Genomic DNA, 12,472 nt, shown 5'->3' with positions numbered 1-12,472 from the left:
ACTTGGCTTTTTGGTTGGTTTTTTGGTTGTTTTGTTGTTGTTGTTGTTGTTGTTGTTTGGGTTTTTTTGGGTTTTTTTTTAATATATCTCATTTTTAAACAATGTTTATCCTAGTATGAGAGCAACAAATTTGTGTTTGATTTTCACTTCAAACTGTTTGGTACAGAATTCTTTTAGACACAACCTGGGTATTAGATGCACTGAAAAATTTCACTTCATTAGAAAAACCACTCTATGGGCCATGACATTTCTTGAAATGATGCTAAGTATTTACAGTAAGTGGGACATTAACAATGTGGTTATTAGGAAGACATCAGCAGTAAATGTAAATTAAAGCATATTCTTTTCTGTCAAACAGTTTTATTGTGTTAACAAACAATGAAGAGAGGCATTGAAGTATAGCTGCAAAAAATTTAAGTGTAGTCAATAGTGCGTCAAGATGAGTCCAAAGCATTCATATGAACGAAAAGAACACTTAAATATATTCAAAACCAAAGCAAATTATTTAGAAGAGTGTAAGCAGAACAGGAAGCAGATGTAGGGGGGAAAAAAAACAGTTTGTCAAGTGGAATAAATTGAAAACTTCTTGGAGACACTGGATAAACTTAAAAAGTGTTAGCTTAATTATTAAGTGGATATATACTTAGTAAGAGAGTGGGAAAATATCAAATGCATCTCCTAATGGGAAGTAATGGAATAAGTAAAACAAAACACCTCTAATAATATATTGGAGCCTTTTCTCCTGGTTCCTTCCATTTCTTCACTGGTACCTACCTCATTCATCTGGTTTTCACATTCTTGCATCAACTGCTGTGTGGTTTTACCCCTTATCACCTCTTCTTAAATTGTATCACTGCCAAAATGCACAAATATATATCAGTAAATTCAGTGATTCGAATTTAAGGTAGGTGGCATCAACATTCAGGGGAGAGGACTAAACTTCCTTATGTGTCTGTGGATCTAAAAAACTCACATGACATCTCTCTCCCAGTCTTCATGGGGGATTCATTTTGATAGTCCTTTTTTCCCCAGGTATCTGAAATATAAATAAATATTTTGCATTTTATGTTCTGAGTTCCTTGGACTTGTTTTTCAGTAGAATATGACATTAATTGGCTTGGACCAATTGGCTTGAATAGTTGTGTGTGTATATTCCAATCCCTGCTGCAAAGTAAAGCCTGCTTAATTGATCTCCATTTGGATTTACAAACCAAAGTCCATTAGGCTGGACTCTGAATCATTCCCTGAAAAATCCCTGCAAAACATTTTCCATTTGAGTTTTTGGTTAATTGAAAACCAGCTCTCTTCCCCTGAGCAGTCCCATTTTCCAGGTACAATTAATCTGTCTCTAACTCACGATGCCTCTGATTAAAAACAGTCAAGATACGTGGAGATGGGAGGGAGTGTTCACTCTGTCATCTTCCCTTCTTCGGCTTGAACTGCAGAGAAATGCCTGGGAATTCTTGGGTGGAGAGGGCTCTTGGAGCTTTCTCAACCTCATGGAAATCATCAGGCACAAATGTGTTCTCTGGGAAATACTTCTGCTGAAACCTGGCCATGCAGGAGCAGAGCAGAGCAGGGGAAGCCTGGAAGCCTCCGCTGTGGTACAGACATCAGGTGCTGCCCTCGGGGTGATGGTTTCCTCCATCCCAGTGCAAGGTACCTGGCTGACCCCAAAAACCACAGATTCTCCACAAAACCTGGTCCTAAAGGTAAAAGTCCCAGTGGTTGTCTCTCAGTTGGCCTCTGTATAACCCCCTGCCCACGTGCCCAGAGTTAACCCCAGAGCTCCTGCTGATGGGGAAGTTCATTTAAATGCAAATCTAGATTAATCCCAGGTTTAATCCCACACTCAAAATGTTGCACGTTACATACATCCTGCTTTTATAATAACAGCCTGAGAACTGGATCTATAATCTTGCTCCTGAACAATTTGTTTGCAAGATTAATGGACTGTTTAGTTGTCTATAGAACTACATAATTGGAAAGGTCTGCATTCTGATGTTGGATAGTAACTTTGCATGGCTTTTTCTTTAACTGTCACTTTTGTTTACTTTTAAAAGAGAAAAAATGAAGTAATAATAGTAACAGTATGCCCCTCAAAGAAGAAAACATGAAATTAAAACATCACTGATATTGGGAATCTCAGTGCATTTTTAATTTCATTATTACTTCACAATAGTAAAATACTGTGAAACATTGCATTTCACTAGCTGACTTTATTGGATTATAGCCTGTATTTTACTTTAAAGCACTGTCATGCATGCTCAGATCATGTATATATCATGGTAAGAAGTCCATATTTTAAAAATTTGCTGTTGTAGTGACCGTATGCATTGAAACAGGGCAAAGTCTGCTTGGTTTAATACTGCTAAGGAAAAAAGGCTGGTAAAGATGAACTATATGAAATTGCAAAACACGTGTAAAATGAAATTTTAAAAGATGCTTAAGTAACAGAAGTGGGTTCAGTAAGGACTTCATATGTCAGAAAAGGAACTACTGAAATATGTTTATACTGACTGCATTTTGAGTAGATTTCAGGATCAGTGAAGCACTGCTGTAATACAGTGAAAGTAAAAACAGCTTTAAAGTAGTTTCAAGATTTACATGGGAAATAGCATTGTTTCTAGGGAGGGATGATACAGCTTGAAATTTAGTGAAAAAATACATAATATGAGGTGAGTGATGTTAGGGGAAACTGATGGCTTTCAGAAAAGAATTTGTCTAGAACAAAGAATTGGAAACAGATTAGAGTTATGCGAATAAAGCAGTTATATCAATGAAAATAGTTTTCCAGTTAATAGCAGAAGATAAGGCTGATAATTTTGTCAGCTATCTTTCCATTCCTAATGCTGTGTTATGTACTGTTATTTGCAAATATTAAAAAATATTGGGGAAAGAGATTGTTTTGGTTGCTTGTGCAGTGGTTTATATTTTTGTACAGTTAAGAAGAGGAATCAAAAATTCCTTCAAAAACCAGTAAAGGTTTCGAGTTTTACATTAGTGGCTTGGCTTCATGTAGCTGTAATTTTCTGGAAACTCTACCAGAAGGTGAAACAGTCTGGTCTGCTTTAACTCCCAGGATACACAGTATGAAACTTTTATTTAGGCTCATCTTCAAAAGTTAAGTAAGTTTGGGGTTTCCAGGATCTCTTCTTCTCTCTTAACCATGTGAAGGTGGGTCTCAGTCTCTTCTCCCACGGAACAAGTGACAGGATGAGAGGAACCAGTCTCAAATTGCACTGGGGGAAATTAGATTTGATATTAGAAAACATTTCACCAAAGCAGTTACCAAGCATTGGAACAGGATTCCCAGGGTAGTGGTTGAATCAGCATCTCTGGAGGTATTTAAAACACATCCTTATGGCATTTTGGGATGTGGTTTAGTGGTGGACTTAGCAGTGCTGGGTTAATGGTTGGACTCAGGGATCTCGGACGTCTTTTCCAATCTTAACAATTCCATCATTCTTTAAAGATCAAGAAAAAAGAAATTTTTCAGTTCATCAGAGAGATTTCAGCTGAGATTTATTTGTTATGTTCCTTATTGTACAGGGGGGAGACTACTTCGTGTTCTACTGTCCTTGTTTCGTTAATCATATCCTTTTTTGCTCATTAATTTGATCTGTAATCACAGGGAAGTCGTAAATGCTGATATGTAGCTGGAACCAGTAAGCCAAAAAAACTCCCTCTGCATTCTTTGACTTTTCATTCTCCATCCGCTTTTGGAGGGGCTGTGTTTGGGAAGAAGTTATGTGCAGGTCAGCAGAAGTTGTCTCCTGTGAAGAATGTGCAGCAAGTCTGCCTGTTCTGTCATTTGCCACAGAGTGATGGGCTTGGCAAATCTTTGTCTGAAAACTGGTCCTTCCCATTTATCCAGCTGAATGCTTTGTATTTCATCAGCACATTGGGATTCAAACACTCTGCCAGTGTGTTTGTCCATCTCAGGATGTGAGTCTTTCTGGCTGGTGCCAATTAACTTAACCCCTGAGGTGGCAAATGAACTAGTTCTCCTTTTGATAATTTCCACCTAGTTTTCTAGGAAGATTCCCACTTGGGGGCTTTTTTGACTGTTTATTTTTGTTACAGAAGACACATGAAAATACACAAAATGTGTCTAGAGTTCAAAGGAAGAGACAGTGTGATGGAAGGCCATGCATCCTGAATCAGTACTCTTTAGGGACGTGCCCAGTTCCACTGAAAATTGCATAGTTGGTAGCAATAAAATGGTCTTGTGCCAAAAATATTTCCATTCTGCATAGAAACAGAGCTGAGAGAGAGAGAGATCTGACAAATACGGAGAGACAAATAATGGTGTAACAAAGTTTCTCCAGATTTAGCTTTTGCAGAGCTGGTCACTGAACCAGGAACTTCCACAGGTTAGGCTTCCCACATCTAAATTCTTCATAGGGTAAAAAATGTCATGGCTTCCTTCTGCACTCATACCTGAAGTTTCCCAGCAGCAATTGTATGTTATATATTGGTATCAAAACCCCTGAAATTGTGCAAGAGCCAAAAAAATTGTGCCTAGGCTGAACTACTAAACCGTGTTTTTTTAAGTCTGAAAATGCCTGGAAAAGCAGCTCTATATTCCTTGGTGGGACTCCTGCTTTAGAATTAGCATCTAAACCACTTCAGTTTGGCCTCAATTGAAAGTGTACTTACACATGAGCTAGAAAAATGATCTTTTATTTGATTTTTTCCTTATGTATTCTTTGAACAACGTGGAGAAATGTGTGTGGAACTGGTTTTTTAGTAAAAAAAACCCTTTTCCCTCCAAAATGATACTGAATTACTTGAAGCCTACAACAAAAGTGTGCTTCACTGCTGCCATATTAATGACACCTTTACAACTGAATGTACTTAAAAATATAAGTTAGAAAGGGTATTGCTTAAATATTTTAAACAAGCCTTTATAGTATCATTTGAGCCATGTCAAGTGCATTTTTTATTTGAAAATATTTTGCTGGAATTTAGTCTTTGAAAATATTAATAACAGCTTACAGCAGGTAGGCTATAAAATAACACTGTATGGTGTCTATTTAGTTTCTGGTTGAAAAAGCACAGCAGTACTTTAGTTCATTACCTTTGAAAAAAACAGTAACAAGATAATACAGCTGCCTCTGATTAAGATGTAAATTCTTTCTAATTAGAATGTAAATTCTTACATTTAAATGAAGACATCAATTGTCAGGATGCCATATGATATCTTATTCCACCTTGCCTGAATGAAGCCCTCACTGTTCATCTATGGCACTAAAATAGTTTTGCAATCCTTTTGTTCTCTGATTCTTGTAATATTCTCTCTTCATGTTCCCTTTACACATTGCTTTTGTTTGTTTTCCCCCTGCATCTGATATTGTTGTGTCTTGGGATTTTGCAGAAATTTGGAATGAAAATTGAGTTCAGTCAGTGCCAGTATTTGCTTGTGCCTCAATTACTTCTGCTGAATTTTCCTCAATGCAAATCAGGCAGGTTGCATAAAGTGGTGCATGTATTTGAAATAATTAATTTTCCGTAAAATGATGGATCAAGTCCAATCAACCTTCATGAAATCCAAATAAAAGAATAGAGAATTAGAAATTAATTAACATTTTGCGTTGCTAATACTTTATTATGCAGTCTAAACTATAAATAATAAGTTTTATTTTTGAGCATAACTTTTTGTTATGAACTTTTGATGATAACCTTTGACATAATTATCTTGTTAATATATATTAGTGTATTAACCTAAATTTAATGTCATGGAAGTCATTGTAAATTAATGACATTTTAAAATAGAAAATAACAGAATACAGAGAGTTTAAGAATTGACCCATTAATTAATTTCACATGTAAAGCTCTTCTGCAGAGTTAAGGCAATATGTTTCTACCAGTTGATTTTAAAGTGTTTAATTTCATTGTTTGATTAAAACATAATAATAAATCTTGTTGACTGAGAGCAAGACTGTTTCTTTTCTTCCCTGAAAGCCTGGTTTTAAGGAATGCCTGTCTAGGAGAAGTTTGCACTCTTCTTACAAACACATGCCTCCTTTTACTACTCCAAATTATACTTCTTTTCCCCATTTATGAGCTTCATTACTTTTTAGTATGTATTTTTAATGGAATATTTCATGCCAATAAGATTCTCTACTTATGAGGCTTGGTCATAGGTAGTGACACCATTTTGGTGAAGTGACCAAATCTTAACATAAATGGCAAAAGATTTTTTGTTCTGTCATGATTAGGCAAGAATGCATGGTACTAATAGTATTCATAATGCATTTATGCACAGAAAATTATGACCAAATTTTCATTAGTAATAACAGTTTATATGATGATTCCAGTCCAACTGATAGGTCTATATCACAGTTTTACTTAACATTTTAAATTTGAGTACCGTTCAAAAAGTTCTCATAATAGTTGTATTTTCTCCCTGAACAGTGCTTACCATAAAGTCTTTCATTGAAAGTATTGCCCTGCTCTTTCTCAACTGAATTATAGCAGGCATCACTTTATTATCACTTTATTATCAAGCACAAAAACTGTTTGTTAGGGAGCCATAAAAGAGACTATGATGTTAGAGTTTTTGAAGTTGTAGCAAGCAGAAAGGCTCAATATGTTAGGAAAATGTTACTTATTTATCCCAAACCTATTATTTGCTTATGAAAGTCCTGGTTTAACACATCTGTAGTAATCTTATCAAAACAGGAAGTTAAATACAGTCTTTCAAATCTTTTTTACTCAGTGAGGAGCTATAGAATATTATTATAGCTTCAAATTGTTAGGTCAAATATACCACCAATTCTCCTCAGAACTGCAAAATAAGCACAAAATGTGATTATATCTGAGGAAGTTCCAGTCATGTAAAGGTTCAGTCAGTGTGTTTGATTGGTTCACAAGAATTGGGATGTCTTACGCATAATATCAAATGGTCAGGTGTTCTGAAGTATAATATAAATAACTCTGAGCATTGCAGGTGATTTTGACAGTTTCAGCAAAAGAAATGTTAAAAATTATAGTTTATAAATAGCATCAAAATAGGTTGCATAATGTACTGTTCAATCTCAGTTCTGACGTGTAAGAGGAAACTGGTGAAATACAGAAGTGTTTTATGTGGAGAGCTCGCTCTCCAAATTTTTGAGGACTCTGCCCTCCTCATGTCTACCTTAGAAAATTTTTGTAAACATCAACCTCTGCTTTTATGAAGCTTTTATTTTTTTTCTCTTTATATTCCTTTTTAAAAAAAAAATTACTTGTACTAAAAACTGATGCCTTTTGTTAAAGGGAATAGCATGCCATGATCCTGAAGAGACTCACTTATTTCAGTTGGGGCTCATCAATAGCAGCTAAGTATGAAGAAATTCCCCTGTATTTACTGTGCTGCAGAGAAAAGACTGCTCTGGGGTGTAGGGTGGTTATATTTCTCCCTGTGTGTACATATATTTAAGTGTATGAGTCTATATATATGTATTCTAGGATATCTTGGGTGCTGTATTATGATTTGATTTATATTATGATACCATTCCAAACAGATAGTGGATTAGTGTCATGTTTCATAGTATATTTAATTATTCTGTTAGTGGGTGAAGAGGAATTAATTCTGATCAGTTCGGCCTGGATATTGAAGTGGAAGGGAGTAAGAGACTTTTCATTCAATTATACTGACATCTAAGAAACATGATACAGATAACGTAGTAATAAAAATAAATCTTTGCGCTCGAACGTTTTCATATGCAAAATGATCTGAATAACTGTACAAACTGAGCAGATTCCAGACTTTGAGGGGTTTAGTTAGAGAAAAAACAGTATCATTTACAAAAATTTTCCCTCTGTTGCTTTATTTACTCAAAATACCCTCTAGTTTATCCACAAAACAAAGAATTTTAGCAATCATCTTCACCCTTGCCTTTTTAATATTATAAAGTATTTCTGAATGAGAGGAGTAGCCAGTAGAGAACCAGGTCCTATAAACAGTCAGATTTTTCCCTTTAAGGCTTTCTTTAACCCCTTGATCTATATCCAACCCTAATACCTTTGGTTTGGAAGGCACAGTAAGATGATGGTTGTAAACTTCCTTTTCTGCAGCACAGTGATTTGTCCTGTCTCATCTTCCTTAAATTTATAGTTTTGCCTTCTACTTTATCCTGCATTTCACTCAGATGTTTTTCTCTAGCAAAAAATAAATAAATAAATGAAATTGTCTCCCAGTTACAGTTTGTTCCATTCATCAGTCTGAACAACTTGACAATTTCTCATCATAGACATTGCAAATCACATCTCTAGACCTTTCTTTGCAGTCCAAGTCTCTATTAGTTCTTTTTTTGTGAAAGCAATCCAAGACCCTCTTGTTGCCTCCTGGGAGAGTCTACTGCTGTATCAAAAAGACTGTTCAAAGTGTGAGCTTAGCAAGTTTGCAGAAGTAATCTTATTTATATGCTGCCATTGACTGGTTTTCACCTTCAGTAGGTTCTAGAATTGATCTATCTTTTGTGCTAGCATACAGGTTGCTGCTATGTGAATTTGCTGTCGAATCAGTTACCAGCTGTGGTAACAGCCTGCACTGGACACCTTGGGAAGATGTGTCAGCAGAGGAGGTGAATTCCATTCTGGGTCGCTCTGGTGCTGTCTTGTCGCAGAGCATCTTCCTCAGTTCTGCTAGAAACTCACACCACTTTCTGTCCTGTCTTGCTCTGGATGTTTCCTCACGTGAGATATTTTACTGTTCCTAACGTGTAGGGATAGCTGTGGGGCTAAGTTTGCAATGGTCCTCTTGCCAAGGCAAAGTATCCTGTCTTTTTCATTGATTGATTTTTAATATACTGCATTTGTAGGGCCATCTTGAATCTTCTACATTACTCAGCAGCATCGAGGTCATCTTCATCTTTTAACACTGTATTAAACCCTGATGTATCACTGCAAAAGTCCTGCAAGATAGTTCAAATTTATATGTAAATCAAATTAGACTTTTCTTTTTTCTTTTCTTTTTGTCTCTTGGTGGTTTTTTGCCACCACTTAAATTGGGAAGTGTGGAAAGCTGAAGTGTTACTGCAGTCAATTTTTAGAGCACAGGCTAAGCCTTGGGTTGAATGTCAGCCTATCTGTAGATGATATGATAGGTTCAGGGGGTTATTCTGAATTTTGAAATATTTAAATACTCCATGAAACAGTTTGACTTGTCTGCACCGAGTAACAGTGAGGCAGACTGCCAGAGTTTGTTGTACTAATCATTTGTCTCTGCAGTTGGTGAGGAAACAAAGACATTCTGCCATATTAATGGGGAAACATCTGCCCTTCTAAAGAGAGAAGTCTGATTAAATAAAAGAGAATAACTTATATTGTCAGGATAACTTATATTGTCAGTGTGGAGAAGGAGTGTGGAATAATTACTAGAAAATTATCGTTAGGTGTGGGGCTTCTTTGACATTTTTGGTCTTCCATTAATCTGTCCAGTTTTAGTGAAAATGTCAGCACAGACACAGATAAGAAACCAAGTTTAAACTCTCAGTATAAGCTAGACCTACTAAAGAGATCTGAAATATGCAAAACTAAACTATTTTAAAAATCATTTACCAGGATCTTTTTATGAGCAGGATTTCCATTACCAAATGGTGAATATCTTTTCTCCCTCTACAGTCACAAGAGGAAAACCTTTTCCTTCACGTGCTGTATTATGCATGACAAAATGAATTAAATGCATGTTTATGATAATTGTGTTATTCATTGTACTTAGCAGTGGAGAGGTGATGGAATGAGAAACAAATATTTTGAATAGATGTTTTCATAGAGTAAATGAAAGCGGTGCTGAGTGTATGAATGAGTCATGGTAAAAACAGTTCAGACACTTATTTTGGATGCATACAGCATTATTTTGCCTAATATGTACATTAGGTGTGGCTTTTGTTTATATTATGCTCTGAATACGTCATCAAAAAGCCTTCTGACTAAACTTGCTTAAATTATGGATACAAGGACCCAGAGTATTTTAAAATATGCTTTAAAAAGTATGAAGAGTGCAAGTGACATTGAAAGAAACACTTTTTATGCATCTGTTCATTCAATTTGCTTTATTCATTTTGAAAAGTTGAGAGATGGCTTCAAAATTGTGTGTAATAATGTTAAGTATAAATCAGTAAAAGAGGCAGAGTCTTTGATTTTCATTTTGTTGGTGGTTTTTCACTCTTATCTTAAAAAGAGGGAGCCACTTTAGTAATGCAGTTTCTACCAAACGTGGATATCCATCATCAGTTTCCCCCCTGCCATCAATCAGACTGAGCCCATCACACTGAATTATTGCTATAAAAAAAGAAGCAGCTTTATAATTGAGAGTAGGGAGTTTTCTCACTAAGTTCTGGCCTTCATGCAAATATGTGCAGCCTGATTTGAAGACCATTTTGCTGGAGAACTGCAGTACTTTGTTAACTTTAATATGAACCACGTTTTTAACAGTGTAATTGTAATAATTCAAAAATCTGCGAAGCCTGAAGATAGAAGCTTTTCTCACCAGGTTGATATTAGTGTGAGTAGTGTAAGTAGTAGACAAATAATCACACGTTCAGCATTTGAAGTATATACAAAATAATCATTTTGTACAAGAGAATGATGGGTGGCAGTTATTGGAAATTAAAGATTGATCTAAAATAGTTCCAAGTACTTTATACACAGGTTTTAGTATTCAGGTATGCCAGTGCTCGATTCCTAGCATTAACTAAAAAGATGGTTGAGATCCCTAGGTGATTTGGTTTAAAAAGATATAAAGCCATGGAAATATGCAAGAAAGCGATTGCATTACATTTGCTTTGACTCAAAGTCACATTTTCACAGTCGTCTGTAATTTGTAGTCATCCAGCTCTGGGTGATGTTGAGAAAATAATGTCCAATTATTTTTAAGGTCCATGTGAAAAAGGTGGTTCTCCTTATTCTGTCTCCCTCATCCTGTGGGGTTAGCGGTTGACTTGTCAGAAGTGGGTGCCAGTCCTCCCACTCAGACAAGGGTTGGATGAATCCTTTTTTGCACATATCCCCTTAAATTTCTGCTTTATAGTTTATAAGGCATGGTGTTTCTTAGCTGTTACATCTTCATACCAAATTTCAGAGCTCAGTATTTAAAAATTCAGACCCATTTTACTGCTCTGGCTGATCAACCTTTATTCATTCAAAAGACCTCTCACAACTGGTTTTGCCCTTGACATGAATTAATGATATGATAAAATTACTTAAAAGCAATCTGGGCCATTAAACTTTAGCCATTTCCATGAATGCATTATAGATATGGACTGCATTTGTTGTTCTGTACATATTTGGGTTGTGCTTATGGAATTAGAAGAAAAGTTTCTAGTCTTTCATTTCCGCAGGAGTCTGAGATGTTTTAATTGCTTTACTTAGTTTGTTCTGTTGGGGTTCTCCACTGCTCCAACCATTTAAGAGGTCTGAGACCAATTGTCTATAATTTAACACAGAAGAAAAGCAGAGTAAAATGTCCTTTTTAACTAGTTCAGAGATCAACCAAAACAGAATGGGGGTTGTGAAATTATTTTTGTGCAATCATTTGTTATAAATTCAGATAAATAATTACCTACATCCCTGTTAATGTGCAAGCTACAGAGATAATTACCAATAGCATGTTTTGCCTCTTCATATGGGAAATACAGTATAAATATATATATGTGTACTGCTGAACGAGCTTAGATTGTATTAATTATGTATTCAAAATAATATTAAAGTTTCTTTCACGTAAATGTTTTGTGTTTTGATCCTGGGTGAATCTTAACACAAATAGAGATGATCATGCAGCTATACATAGTCAATTTAAAAGCTGACAGAATAATTCATGCATGTATAGGTTACCATATCATATGAAAATCTCAATGAAACTCTATTTTTTTATGACCCACCTATATATGCCGAATAACTGATCTGTAATAATTTTGCTGCTCCGTAATAAATCGCTGCCATAGAAACCTCATAGTACTGTGGAACAGCATCCTCTCAGATCTCAGCCAAAAACATACTTCCACTTACAAGTGATTGAAGACAGTTTAATAAAAAGTTCAGGAAAAGCAGCAGAGTTCATTTATTCTTGTAGAGGTTTTCCTTACTGTTTGTTGCAGCACTAGAGAGATGCTAATTTACACATAACTGTGTACTGATACAATCTGTGCTGTCTTTGTTCTTACCTTTCTTTAACATATAGAAGGCATTAATTATAGTCCAGAAGTCCAGCTGAGAGCATCCCACTAGGCAGGAAAAGGGAGATGCCATTTTTGGAACTGAGCATCAGTAATCTGAGAAGTGCTAAAAGGTGTGTTTATAGCAATCCGTTAAGTATTTTCTCACCTTCCCACATGCATTAAATTTCAGTTGTTACCTTGCTGTGGATCTCTGTTACAGTAAGCATTAAAGTTAATGATTGTTCTTAAAAATGGAGCTTTTTCCATTCATGGAGGCTATTTTTTTCCTCAAAAAATTGAGCATGGTGGTGGCAGACACCACAGGC

At 35.7% G+C, this 12,472-nt stretch overlaps 1 protein-coding gene across 1 annotated transcript in view; it reads left to right on the top strand.

Annotated features, from left to right (window-relative positions):
* Nucleotides 1–12,472, top strand: part of ELP4 (elongator acetyltransferase complex subunit 4) — a 136,749-nt gene that overhangs the window by 89,974 nt on the left and 34,303 nt on the right. The gene's annotated exons all lie outside the window — the stretch shown is intronic.

Source organism: Cinclus cinclus, chromosome 6 (assembly GCF_963662255.1).
Source record: "Cinclus cinclus chromosome 6, bCinCin1.1, whole genome shotgun sequence".
Classification (NCBI taxonomy): Eukaryota; Metazoa; Chordata; class Aves; order Passeriformes; family Cinclidae; genus Cinclus; species Cinclus cinclus.
This window is presented reverse-complemented; position numbering and strand designations above follow the sequence as displayed.